Here is an 11869-nt window from a genome sequence, read left to right as displayed (position 1 = left end):
GTGATAATAGTTGATTCTCAGGAGTGGTAACCTTAAAATCACCCGATGGGGCTTTTGCCATGTAAGTTTTCCTCATTCGTAAACAAATCATCGTGTCAATTTTTTTTCCACTGCATACTTGGTTTAATTGGTGATTTATTTATGCTACCACGCATCTTACATGTTAATTTGATTAATTAAAAAACTAGGATAATTAATCAATTAATTTATCACAATGGGTCAATTTATTTTTGGCCTATCACTTAACAATGAATGAAACTCTATCTCTCTAACAAGTCTAACTTAAACTGAAACTTATCATTCTTATTTTTTTAAAACAAAATTATTTTTATTTAGTCCAAACTTAACAGGGAGTGAAACTCTAAAACCGAAACATCTAAAACTCTCACACTTTTCCACGTCAACACAATATTTAAAAAATAAAAACTAAATCATAATCATTTTTTTAAAATAAAATTATTTTTGTTTAGTCTAGACTTAACAAAGAGTGAAACTCTATCTCTGTAACAAGTCTAACTTAAACTCAAACTCATCATTCTCATTTTTTTAAACAAAATTATTTTTGTTTAGTCTGAACTTAACAAGGAGTGAAACTCTAAAAACCGAAACCTCTGAAACTCTCATAATTTTCCATGTTAGCACAATATTTAAAAAATAAAAGAAAAATCATTATCATTTTTTAAAATAAAATTATTCTTGTTTAGTCCAAACTTAACAAGGAGTGAAACTATCTCCAAATTTTATTAATAAAATCCACTATTAAGTGAAATATGAAAGTATCACCTATTTTCTATATACAATAAACGAGGACTTTTACAAAGCAAACGCATTATAAACCAATGTGAGTTCTCATGTGATGATGCCGAAAAATCAACAGTAAGCTACATGGTTCTCACGTGCTCTAAACAACACCTACACAACACGAAAAGAGAAGACCTCACAGAAAGCACCGGTGTGGTACCGGCCAAATACCCTCCGAAGGTCAAGTTAGAATTTCTCACAACTCTAGAGTGCTAGAGAGGGTAAAATTATGCGTACCTTGGTTAATAAGGGTATTGGGGCTTTTATAGTAGTCGAAGGTTAACATCTTTTCCTTGCTGTAAAAGTTTTTTCCTTATAGGAATCCTTACAAAGCGTATATTGCGAAATCCTTTCCTTGTAGGAGTCCTTTTGATCAACACTAAATTTGAAGCACAAGGTATTTCCTTATATATGCAAATGTGGAGATCAAGCTAAGCTTTGTCAGGATCGTCAACTCTACTTGATCCCTTTAGCTTTCTCGTAGTTAGCCACCCATGCCCTTTTCCTAAGGTCATCCTGTCAACTCTGAGGCACGCTACGTGATCTCCTTTACGCCGTCATCTCCAATGGATCCCGACGGGTTTAACTAGGGTGCTACTTTATATCTTTTCAAGGGTGAATACTATTGCTACAATTTTTCCCCTTATCAGTTGCCCCCTACTCCATATCCTTGTCAGCTTAAACTGACGGGTTATAGAGTTAGGCTTTGTCATCGCTAATCTTCTTCTTGGCCAGGAGAGAGAAAAAAAATCTTTTATGGGCGACTCCTCGAGCAACCATCATTAAATGCCCGAACACGTGGCGCATTTTGGTTGATTCCGCTTTTGGACGAAGGCGTTGCTTCGTCTTCCGTGCACTTTCCCTCCTATATATAACTCACCTCCTCCCCTCATTTCTCCTATTTTATTCTTGCTGATTTTGGGAGAGAAAGCTCGTCACTTTTACTCCGTTGATTTGTTGACACTGTTGCTTATGCTACTACCGTCACTTTCGAAATCACTGCTTTAAAAGACATACTTGTAAGTTCTTTTTTCCTTTTTCTTATACATATGTTTTTTATTCTAATTGATTAACTCCCTAGCGAGGTTGTCATTTTAGGTTCTTAGAATGAATCGGTAACTTGTAGGTAGTCAGATGTCAAGTGACGCGACGGGTGAGAATCGTTAGTCCGCGAAGGAGTGGGCTACGACGAGGTATCTGGTTCAGGTCATGAGTCTAAGGGTCTTCCTAGTCGTCGGAAAGGGAAACGTCAACCCAATCTCCTGACGAGGAAGTTAAAAGTTATGGAGAAGAACGTGAGGAAGAAATAGTAAGTAAGGAGGGTGAAGTTAAGGAAGGAGAGGGAAAGTGACAGAGATGAAGGCGATGAGGAATCCTATGAGGGAACTTCAGGAAGTCCTAGAGGCAACCATCCCTTCATCCTTCCCGAGGATTGAGCCGTCAATAAGTTTTTACCAAAAATGAGTGATAGGGTCTTTAAGGAGTTGCGTACCCATTACCAAATCCCAGACCACATCCCAATCCATCTACCTAGAAAAAATGAAAAATGCTATACAGGGAGGTTTGCAGACGTTAGTATGTATGACTCCATGTTTGTTGCGGGGCTTAGATTACCATTGGCGGCTTTGCACCGTCAACTGGCTGATTTCATGGGGTTGTCTGTTAGCCAAATCACTCTAAATGCCTGGATGATCTTTATAGGTGCTAAGATCATATAGGGTCGTCTGAGTGGAGGGAACCATCAGCTTTTGTTGGACGAGTTCTTCTACTGCTACAGACCCCAGCACATCGTCTCTTCTAAGGGGGTCATATCATTTTGCCACTCGAGAGAGGGACTTGAGACTAGTGTCTGATATACCAGACTCTAACAGAAACTGGAAAAGTAGATACTTTTTTACCAAGGGGACGGATTGGGTGTGTCGTCAGGAAGAATGGGAGACGATGCCCCATGGTTATTTTGACAACACTTGGGCTTTTATCAAGGATTCAGGTTAATCCCGTCTACTCTTCTTCCTTTGTTTGTTCGTTCCAAGCTTTTAACACCATCTAGTCTCCTTGTTTTCAACTAGCATTCATCCTCGCATTATAGAGGAGCAAGAAGACTTTATTCGCCGGGTAACAGAAATTCCTTTGGACGAGCGGAGGTGTCGGGATCTCATCACTCTCGACACTTTGCACGCTTATTGTGGGGGTCCCATGCCAACACCAAAGGCTTTCAAATTGGATGAATACTCTCATCGTCGTAAGTGCATTTCCTACCATCCCCGTCACTTTTGTTCTTATCGTCTGCTTTTCCAATGTACGTTTGTTGTCTTTTAACAGAAATGGAGGCGGCTAGACAAAGGGTGAGGGCAACCGCAGCCCGTAAAAAGGAAGAAGAAAGGAAGGCTAAGGAAAGGGCCTCCTCGTCAGCCCCTAAGGCCGTTGCTAAGGGTTTAGCCAAAAGGAAGGGTGACGAGAAGGACGATCGTCCTTCCAAGAATGCAGCCGTCACCCTTGGAGATGAGCACCTCAAGAAGTCTCCTCCCAAGTCGAGTCGGGGTGTGGGCAAGGGAGTGATAACTTCTTCTGGTCCCGTCATTAAGGGACCCCATCGCCTTCTGATCCACAAAGATTACGCCATCGAGGGAGTGGAGTCCCTCATAAAGCCGACAGACATAGAGCCTTGCGATCAACTAGGAATGGAGGACCTAGGGGCGTCAACTCTTTTTGACCTCACCCGGGTAGGTTTACTTCCTTGGCTAATTTTAACTCATCTCTTTATGTCCATTAACTGATGACTATATCCTTTTCAGGCTTTGGTGCGTGTTAAGGCACTTCAGGATAGGTGTGTTACCAAAGAGGGGGTTGTTAACAGGGTTAGGAAGAGTAATAAAAATTTACTAGATGCACAAGCACAGTACAAGGAGGCTCACCAAACTCTAAATGGTAAGCTGAAGGAGTTAAAAGAAAAGTTGGAAGAGGCAGGTCATCAAAAGGAGACGCTGTAGGAAGAGCCGTCGACCTTGCGCGGGAAGATGGAGAAGGCTAGGGCTGACTCTGTTATGGAATTCAAGGCATCTCAATCATTTGTCGACTCTTATGCTGAGTATTATGGTACTAGGTTTGAGGACTGCCTTAAACAGGTCGCGTTCTCCTTCCCAGACTTGGATCTATCCGAGATTACCATGGATGCCCCCATTCCGCCAACCCCTGCTAGTGACGCCATCATTGATGAGAGTGACAACTCCACTAAACCAGATCTCCCTCCCAAGGATGATGGCGTCGTCCTTGCTCAACCTGCTGCGAATCCTCCCGTCACCACTTCCAACCCGTCTATTGAGCTTGTAGATGTGGAGAACCCTTCTGCTCAAGATAAAGACAATAAAACCCAAATAACGCTTCTACTGTTTAGCCATAGCCTATATTCTTTGCCACTTTTATATTTCGTTTAATTTTCAAACAATGTTTAAATGCCCTAGCGTTTTTGGGCTTCGTTTGTGAAGACTTTATTTTATATTTGGTATCTTATGCTCATTGCTTTTAACATCATCTAGCTTTTTACTAGTTGACATTTGTACACTTGTATGCTATTTTCACAAGTTGAATACAAACCCATCTTCCTTACACGATAGGCTTATTCGTCTATAGACATCTACTATGTAGACTTGCCTTCGTTCCTTGGCCTTTTACTGAGCCTGTCAGCTTAGTTAGGTCTGTCTACTTGTATGCATAATTATGGACCCGTCTACTTAGTTATAGGTCCGTCCACTATCTTGTGGACTCTATATTTTGTTCTACTGGAAAGAACTTGCCCATTTTAAGGATTGACAAATCTGTCTACTTTATAAGCTCGTCAAATTTCATGGACGTCTGACTTATGTACTTGGGAAACTCATCCACTGTTAAGTAATGATATTTTCCTGAGGCCGTCAGCTTCAATGACCATTTTTAAGTAATGACAATTTTATAAAGCCATCAGCTTTAATGATTTTATCCACTTTATCAAGTAACGGATTTCATTCATCAAACCCGTCCCCTTTATGGATTTTAATAAACTCGTCCACTTTATGGACTTGATAATATTTCATCCTTCTAGGATGAAGTCGTCCACTTTATGGACTTTAATAAACTCGTCCACTTTTTTGGACAATAAGCTCATCCACTTTATGGAATTGATAATATTTCATCCTTCTGGGATGAAGTCGTCCATTTTATGAACTTTAATAAACTCGTCCACTTTTTGGACAATAAGCTCGTCCACTTTATGGACTTGATAATATTTCATCCTTTCGGGATGAAGTCGTCCACTTTATGGACTTTAATAAACTCGTCCACCTTTTAGGGACAATAAGCTCATCCGTTTTTAGGGACATGATAGCATTTCATCCTTTTGGGATGAGGTCGTCCACTTTATGGACTACATATTAGGGTCGTCTACCCATCTACTTCGTGGACTATTTTCCGTAGATAAAAAATTTAGCCATATTTGAATAAACTCCATATTTGAATAAACTCCTCTTATTATAATAAACCATATAGAAAAACTAGTTCTTCAAAGGAGAAGACCTGCCCTTTGGGCTTAAAAAGAGTTATCGTAGCAAAATCAAAAATAGAAAAAACTGAGGAGTGTAGCTAATTTTAACTAAGGTATGCTAAAAATAAAAGGGTGCTCCTCTTCATGCCATCCTCTTTACTGGTAGTACTTCCGCAGGTGCTCGATGTTCCATGGGTGGTGTAGCTTCCGTCCATCCATCGTCTCCAAGTGGTAGGTGCCTTTCCTCTGCCATGATGTGATTCAGTAGGGTCCTTCCCAATTGGGGCCGAGATTTCCTTGGGTAGGGTCTCTAGCAATGCCCATGACCTTTCTCAAAACGAGATCTTCGACTTGAAAGTCTCTATGTCGAACCCATGAGTTGTAGTGCTTAGCCATGCGGTCCTGGTACCGCATGAGCCTTTGTTCTGCTGTCGCTATAACTTCATCAATTAGATCAAGTTGTAGACGCATAGCTTCGTCGTTTTTTCTTTCATCATGGTTGTCCACCCTGTAACTTGTGATCCCAACTTCGGCTAGAATGACTACTTCGCTTCTATACGTTAGCCGAAATGGTGTTTCTCTTGTGGGCGTCCTCACCGTTGTCCTATATGCCCATAGCATGCTTGGCAACTCTTCAGGCCATATGCCCTTTGCCCCTTCGAGCCGAGTCTTGAGAATTTTGAGCAAGGATCGGTTCGTGACTTCAACCTGTCCGTTTACTTGAGGGTGGACAGGGGAGGAGTAGTGATTTTTGATTCCTAACTGCGAGCAAAATTCTCGGAAAGAGTTGTTGTCAAATTGTTTCCCATTGTCCGAGACTAAGACTCCAGGGATTCCAAACCTGCATATGATGGATTTCCAGACGAAGCTTATTACGTTTTTCTCAGTGATGGTGGCCAAGGCTTCAACTTCCACCCATTTCAAGAAGTAGTCTATGCCCACTATCAGGAACTTTAGCTATCGCACCGCTATTGGGAACAGCCCTATGATGTCTAAACCCCATTGAGTGAACGGCCATAGGGCTGTCATAGGGGTCAACTCTTCGGACGGCTGTCTTATGACATTGCTGAATCTTTAGCATTTGTCGCAGGCTTTGACATAAGTCTGAGCGTCTTTTTGCATGGTGGGCCAGTAGTACTTGCTCAAATCAGCTTGTATGCCAACAATCGTGACCCTGAGTGATTTCCACAAATCCCTTCGTGGACTTCTCTCATGACGTAGTCTGCTTCCTCGAGACCCAAACACCTTAGGTATGGGGGGGAGAAGCTTCTCTTATACAAGACGTCCTTCATTAAGATGAACCGCGTTACTTGGACCTTCAGCTTTCGTGCAACCTCCCTTTCGTCTGGTAAGACGCCATTTCTCAAGTAAGAGATCAACGGCGTGGTCCACTTGCTTTCGAAACCTATCTCCTGCACATCGATGGTATCTATTAGTGGAGAAAACCGAACAAAAGAGAGTACATTATCAAGGGTAGTCATATGTTCGGCTGAAGCTGCTTTGGCAAGGTGGTTGGCTTGCTCATTCTCTCCTCTGGGGATCTAAATAATTTTAGCCTTCAGCTCGTCTACCTTTCTCCTTACTTGATCCAAATATCTCTTCATTCTTTCGCCTCTGCATTCATAATCCCCATTTACTTGGTTAGTGATGACCTGAAAGTCGCAATAAAGAACCACTCTTGCAGCTCCTGCTGCTTTGGCGAGATCAAGCCTTGCTACTAAAGTTTCGTACTCCGCTTCATTGTTGGTGGTAGGGAAGTCGAGGCGAACCATACATTCGATCAAGTCTCCTTCAAGAGAGAGAAGTACAACACCTACACCCCTGGCCTGCCTGTTGGACGACCCGTCTGTATGTATACTCCACTGTGGATATTCATCTGCCCCCTTGTCTTCCCCGTTGGTGAACTCTGCTATGAAGTTAGCGACGACATGCCCTTTGATGGCGGTGCATGGGCAGTACTAAATGTCGAACTAACTTAACTCTATCACCCATAATGCCAACTGACCAGCAGCTTCGGGGTTGCTCATTGCCTGTCATAAGGGTTTGTCGGTTAGGACGATTACCATGTGGGCTTGGAAGTATGGCTTGTGTAAGGTTGAATTTATTCAACCATCTAATTGGCTTTATTCCGTGCCAAATTTGCTTGTAATTCAGCATTTAGTAACCCTGTATTTAGGTGGGTTTGTTGTAAGGGTAGTGAGTGAGATAGAGAGAAGTTTGCTCAAGAGTGTGCAAGAAAACAGAGACTCGCGGCTGGGACTCGCGAGTGGACTCGTGGCTGCAAGCCGCCAGAAGCTGCACACGTGCCAAGCATGCTGGAAGATGAATAGTCATGCTAGCTGGAGCACTACAGGACAAAACAGGACAACTGGCCATACGGTTAACTCGCGACTGGATCTCGCGACTTGGTCAAGCCGCGAGGTCAAGCCGCGAGCCACCGCTGTTTTGTAAAACCTGACGTTTCACATTCCTCTCCCACTCCAGTATAAATACCCCTTTAACCCACGATTGAAAGAGAGCTTCCAGAGAGAATTTTGAGAGAGAAACCCTAAAGAAAAACCAGATTGCTTCACCCACAATCTATACCTTAGAGTCTCTTCAAATTCCCTTACTCTCTTCCTCTCCATTGTCAAATCCTTGAGAGGCATTATACCAAACCTAGTTCTCACCATTATCATCTCTGTGAGATAGTTGTTTGGAGTTCTGGGAAGCAGTTAGGAAGGAGCCAATCTTCATTGGTTGATGCTACGGTCTAGTAGCGGAATCCGGGAAGCTAGAAAAGAAAAAGGTTCGGCGCAATCTTGTTGGAGCAAGAAGCTTGGAGGGCTTAGGTGCACTGGGTAGATTAGGCTTGGAGGGTCTATTGCTGTCCTTGTATCCCAACTGTATTTTCTAGTGGATTGATTACCGCTTGGAGGGCGGCGGAGAGGTTTTTCGCCGAGGAATTCGGTTTCCTCTTCGATAACACATCGCGTGTTGTCTTTGTGTTTGCATCTTCCTTCCTCTCTATCTTTGCCTTTACATTATCTGCTGTGGTTTTATTTTGTTATGGCTTAGATAGTTTATAACCAATTTCATATTATAGCATGTGTTAAGTTTCCGCACACTAGTTGTTTGACATATTGCTTGAGTTGGTTAAGTTGTATTTTGGGGGTCTAAACGTTCAAATGTGTTTTGTACACGTTTTTGAACTTTCAATTGGTATCAGAGCGGGTACACTTGTTTTGGTTTTATTACCTAAGTGTGATCCTTGACCCCTTGTGTATTTTGCCATGGATAATGCTTTGTATGCTTCTATGGATATTGTTGATTGTAACATGTCATGTGTTTGTGAAAATGCCTCTATGAGTGTTAATCCTCATAATTGTGATGACATGTTACTTGAATCTATGGGTGTTGTTGACAAACTCTTGAAGAAAGGAGCTAAGAAGTTTCAAAAGAATTTGAGCAAGTTAGTTTGTGAAAAGGATGATTTGATTGCTAAACTCAATGAATCCAACAAATTGGTTAAGAAATATAAGAATCTTGCTAAAATTTCTCTTGAAAAGCTAAAAGAGTTTGAATGTTTAAATAAGGACTTGGATGCTAAACTTGTTTTGTCTAACAAACTTGTTGATGATCTTAAATCTGAAAATGAATCTCTTAAGATGCATGCCAAGTGTTTGATTGCTGAACATGTTGCTAAAATGGAAGATAATATATGTTGCAATCATGTTGTGGTACCCGATTTTGTGCCAACTATGTGTTCTACCTCAAAGGACAAATCGGTGTACATTCCTCCACACAAAAGAAATCAAAAAGTGGAGAGAAAGGCTCTTAAGCCTAAGCCTCTGTTTAGGTCCCAATCTAGGGATTTGAGTGGATCTAAGTTTGTTCCTACTTGCCACCATTGCGGTGTGATCGGTCACATAAGACCCCAATGCCTCAAGTTAAAAAGAGAACAAACCTTTGTTGTTAGATCCCTTCCCAAAAAGCCTAATGGACCTAAATACATTGCTTGTCACCATTGTGGTGCCTTTGGTCATCTTAGACCTCATTGCTCTAAGTTTCAAGCTCTTAAGAGAATCAAAAGAAAAGAGAAACTTGAGTTTTTTGGAAGTTGTGCTTTGAAAGCTAAACCGGATTGGATGGAAAATGGTAAGTTGTTGAAGAAAGTGGTTAATGCTCTTACCTCCTTGTCTATGTGCATCTCCGGTTTTCATTCTTCCAACCCTCGTCTCACTTCCCATGAGACACTCATTCCAAACAATCATTCCGTTTGGATGAGGAAGGGTTCCTATGGTTGAGCTTGTGCTCTTTTTGGTCCTTGATCTAATTTTTTCGATCTTTGTAGGACCCTCCATGCATTAAATGTCATATCATCATGCATTTTGTGCATCTTGCATTTATTTGTATGCATTGTTTCGTTTTTTATCTTACTTTTATGTTTCTATTTTGTGTGAGTAAAAATCCAAAACCACATAAAAAGTGAAAAATTCAAAAAGTTTGATCGTATTTGTTTGAGCACATATCACATGTGAGTTTGGCCTTGTACCTTTGTACAAATGGCTTTGTGCATTTTCGAGCTTAGCTTGTTATTTTTGCACTTATATCTTTGTGGGAAAAATCTTGACATCTTTGTGTGATTGTTGTAAATCGATCTTCAAGCTTGTCATGAATGATTAGTCAATAGTCATGTTGGTTTTGATACTTGCGTAGACTTGTGCTTATATCTCTTCCCACTCTTTTATTTTTATTGCTTAAAGAGCTCAATAAATGTAAATCTCAAAATGAAAAGAGATAATGAGCTGCAAAAGCCGTCGCAAATACTAGTATTCGACTAGGAAAAAGGGAAAACGACTTAAATGAAATTGTATGATGCCCAAAAAGCCAAAGGCTTGTTCGTCAAATTGAAATATTACAAATTTCAGGCATCGATCTCAAAATGAGATGTTTTGATTTAAAATGATCAAATGTTATGAATTGTAAAGAAGCTAAATGAAAAGCTTCATCATATGTAATCATTTTCTTGTGGGAGGTCATATATGTTCATTTCTATAATTGAGATAGACCACTTGACTTAGCACTAGTTGTGTATGACTTGATTGAATTGATCATTGAAACTTCACTCTAGACTAAGGACTATTCCACATTTGATACACACACACAACACACATGCCTAATGTTCAATGAATGTCTTATTCATTTGTTAGATTGTACTTGTCTAAATGTGATGTGTGTGTGCTCAATCATATATGGTTCAATACAAAAATATTTTTGATCATTTTATATGTTTTTGGAAGTGATTTTTATCACTCTTTGAGTTCATGTTTAGTGTTTACTTTGTTTTTCATTGTTTAAACATGTTTTGTTTCGAAAAACAGGTGTCAGAGTTTTTCGCGGCTCAGCTGGCGACTCGCCAGTCGCGAAACCCCAGTCGCGAGCTCATCCAGAAGCTTTTGGCGACTCACTCGCGGCTCACTCGCGACTCGCGAAAATTTTCGCGGCTGAAACTCGCGGCTCGCGGCTGAAACTCGCAGCTCGCGGCTTGCTCACGACTGAACCTCGCGACTCGCCCAGTCGCGAAACGCCCAGAAACAGCTTTTTAAAGGGCTTTTTGTGGGAAACTTGTTTTAAACCTCTCACATCCTCTCTAAAACCCCTCTTTCAATATTTTTACATCAAAATCCAACCAATTTGAATGGTTTTTCATTCCATTAACATTTCTAAGGTAATTATAAATTCTTTTCATTATTTTTGATCCTTGGATTATGTTTTGGAGAGTTTTGTGCTCTTGGTTGGGATTTTTATCATTGGGGTTGGGAAAACTTAATTTTTGTCAAATTTCTTTATGGGATTGGTTTCTTTTGTTGATATGCATTGGATGTTGGCCCCTTGTGGCAGAAAGAACATGTATTAAGGGTGGATTTCATGATGTTCATGCATTGTTTCACATTATTGTTCATAGTGTGCATGCTAGGTGTTTGATAAAATGCCTCTTAGACATTTTCTCGCTTGTTTGGACTCCGATGAGTACCAAACTTTGGGGTTTCTCATGTTTCCTCATTAGGAAGATGTTTGGTTCATTAGTTGTGTATTTTGCACACTTTGCCCCACATGTGCATTTTTCATGCATTGGTCATGCATTGCACTTAGCCACCTCTTGCACACACTTTTGTTACCCTTGTCATGCCTTGGTCTTTACCTTATTTCTTCATCCTAGCATGTCATGCTTACCTTATGCTTTGTAGCATGTTACTTTGTCCTAGGTTTGAGCTTCATTTTCTCATTCATCTTACACCCCTCATGCATCATTAGCATTGTTCATACCTTCATCTCTTGCCCTCGTTTCTTCTTGACCCTTTGTCTATTCCTGACAAAAAGGGGGAGAGTATACTCTAGAGTATGTTTCGGAGTATTTTGTCATTTCTATATGACTCTTGTGCACATCCTTAGGGGGAGAAATTCTATTTCTCATGCACATTTATAGGGGGAGAGATATTCCATAGGGGAGATGCATATACCAAGGGGGAGAAGACATTGTGTTAACTAGAAAACCTTGTTCTGTTTGTT

This window comes from Quercus robur, chromosome 10 (assembly GCF_932294415.1).
Source record: "Quercus robur chromosome 10, dhQueRobu3.1, whole genome shotgun sequence".
Taxonomy (NCBI): Eukaryota; Viridiplantae; Streptophyta; class Magnoliopsida; order Fagales; family Fagaceae; genus Quercus; species Quercus robur.
This window is presented reverse-complemented; position numbering follows the sequence as displayed.